Source organism: Girardinichthys multiradiatus, chromosome 14 (genome assembly GCF_021462225.1).
Source record: "Girardinichthys multiradiatus isolate DD_20200921_A chromosome 14, DD_fGirMul_XY1, whole genome shotgun sequence".
Classification (NCBI taxonomy): domain Eukaryota; kingdom Metazoa; phylum Chordata; class Actinopteri; order Cyprinodontiformes; family Goodeidae; genus Girardinichthys; species Girardinichthys multiradiatus.
The window spans coordinates 40783167-40785880 of NC_061807.1; the positions used below are offsets into that span (position 1 = coordinate 40783167).

The 2714-nt window shown below is 44.0% G+C and overlaps 1 long non-coding RNA gene across 1 annotated transcript; it reads right to left on the reverse strand.

Annotated features, from left to right (window-relative positions):
• Positions 1–1067: 1067 nt before the first annotated feature.
• On the reverse strand, positions 1068–2342 carry LOC124881191. Its single transcript, XR_007041565.1, has 3 exons — positions 1593–2342; positions 1243–1510; positions 1068–1132 (listed from the first exon to the last, which is right to left on the reverse strand). It is a non-coding gene; the product is annotated as an uncharacterized LOC124881191 (long non-coding RNA).
• Between the last annotated feature and the right edge of the window lie 372 nt (positions 2343–2714).

The window sequence follows — 2714 nt, forward strand, 5'->3', positions numbered from 1 at the left end:
ATTTAAAAAGGTTTGGTTATTATTCAAACTAATATTTCCTTAAATATTAAGTAATTCTGCTCAGTGTTTGTTAGGCGACGAGAAAAGAAGGCACATGGGTGGAGTTTTCCATCAGAAGAAGAGTGCTGAGAAAGTACGGCTCCAACCTCTGTATCTGAGGCGTCAACCTCCAAAATAAACTGTCTGGAGGAGTCGGGGTGAACCAGTATGGCAGCACCAAGTATTCAAAATTTCCCAACGGGGTCTTGAAGGCGGTCTTCCATTCGTCCCTGGCGGATCCTAATTAAGTGATAGGAATTACGAAGATCTAACTTAGAAAAGATGGTAGTGCAATGAACTGGTTCAAAAGCTGAGGAAAGGAGTGGGAGAGGGTACTTATTTTTTACAGTAATTTGATTTAATCCCCTATAGTCGATACATGGGCGGAGTGAGCCATCCTTCTTTCCTACAAAGAAAAACCCTGCTCCGAGTGGACATTAGGAGGGGCAAATTAACCCCGTTACCAGTGACTCATTAATATAATCCTCCATAACCTTTCTCTCAGGTCCTGAGATATTATAAAGCCTACTGGAAGGCAGGGGGGCTCCTGGAAGTAAGTCTATGGCACAGTCATATGGTTGATGCAGAGTCAATGATAAAGCCTTAGATTTGCTAAACACGAACCTCAGATCATGGTATTCAGGAGGGACGTTTGAGATATCGAAAATCTCATTTACTGCAGGAGCTGAATCAGAGGGAAGTGAGGATTGCGGTTTTTGAACCAAGGAAAACCTAAAACAACAGAATTCAAGGCAATGGGAAACACAAAAAAGAAATCTCCTCCCTATGATTTCCAGAAAGGATTAAGGTCAAAGGTTTTGTACGATGAGTGATTTGTGGTAAATTTTGTCCATCTAATGAGGACACTAACTGGGGTGCAGGAAGTGGTTCAGTCTATTTGTGCTTCATTAACGAACCTCTGATCAATAAGGTTCTGATCACTACCAGAGTCAATAAGGCCAGAGTGTTCTGTCATAATGTTTGGAACAGATTTGACCCACATGCAGAAAGCAATTCAGGAGACAGAGTTTAACGGTAAGGAGTTTATTTACAGGAAGTTGAAATATGCAGGAAACTGGAACCGGGATACCAACTGTAAAATAAACAGAACAGTGAGCAAGGGGAAACTCTGGACCTATGTTCTTAAATGATAATTCTGTCTTATCCACCAGAGGGGGGTGGAGAGACCAGGAGGTTGATTACCCGTGGGACTGGAGACTGTGAATACTGGTGGGCCAGGATGATAGATGCTCCAAGAATTTCTGTAGTTGGTGCAATGGAAGAAGGAGGGTGGACAGGGTTCACAGAGGGAGATCCACAGAACGAAGGAATCAGGAGACTGCCAGCTGGTTTGATCCAATGAGGTAACAGGAGGCTTGAGTCTTGGTTCGTGGAGCTGGATAGTTTCTTTCCAGAAGACGGTAATCCAGGCTGGGTTCGATGCTTGAAGGCAAAGTCAGGTTCAGGTAACCTGCAAGGCAACACATCCAAAATTACAAAAGAGCAAAGCAAGATCAAGACAAAGGAAAAAGGTAATGTGGCTTGAGCTGTACCACAAAGGGCAACACTCTGGCAGTGAGTTGCTGGCAGCCTCCTCCTTAAATACTCCTCAGCAGATCATCAAGGAGATAGAGAACACCTGTCACCTCTCCTCCGGTTCAAACGCCATCTAGAGGCTAAGAACAGAAATAGCACCAAACAGACAAACATGGCACAGCTCCTGAGAGGCTGGTGCACACACAAATATATGCGCAAACAAGACTAAGGAGATGGCGACGTACTTCCATAGAACAGCCACTCCTGCCTCATCGGCCAACCTCCAGGGCTTGAGACAGTGGTGAAGCATAAGTACCCAGATGTTCATCCCAACAATAAACTGGACTTGCCAACATCTTTTGAGGAGACTCAGGTATTTTAATGTGTCCTGGGCCCTGCTCAGGATGTTCTACGAGACTGTGGTAACCTCTATAGTGTTCTGTGCTGTGGTCTGCTGGGGGAGCGGCTGCACAAAGCGGGACAGGAGTATACTGGACAAACTTGCCAGGAGGGCCACTTCAGTTGTGGCCTGTCCCCTGGACTCTACTGTGGAGGTGGCGGGGAGGAGGATGTTGGCCAAATTGACATCCATCATGAACAACACATCAGACACCCTCTACAACCCTCATTCGTGCAAGAACCACTACTGACATTACTATAACTACCTAAATACTTTCTTTAAACCTACCACAGCACCATTGTAAAACACCAAAAACCTATGTACAAAAACATTCCCCACACTGCCTTCTCTCATGGCCTCTCTCGGAACATTTGTCCGAACACCTAGTAGAGGACACAAAAGACAGGTGAGTAAACACATCTTTAATCACCAACTTCTACCTACACTTTTACTTTTAGATTTGACACACACATACATTTGCCTAAGTTTCACCAAACAGTAGACCTTGTTGTTCCAAGTAACAATACATTTTCTCTACACAGGCAACCACCACACTCCTTAATGAGGAGCAGCTGTGCAAGGTCCAGAACAAATGGCTACATGCCAACAATTAAAATATGTCAATAAATATTCAATAAATACTTAAAACATCATGCATGAAAATGTTTCTTGATGTGCAAACCTCTGCTTGAAGTGCAGTGCTAAATAAAGTGCTAGTCAAAGTGCTTTTAATAATGTG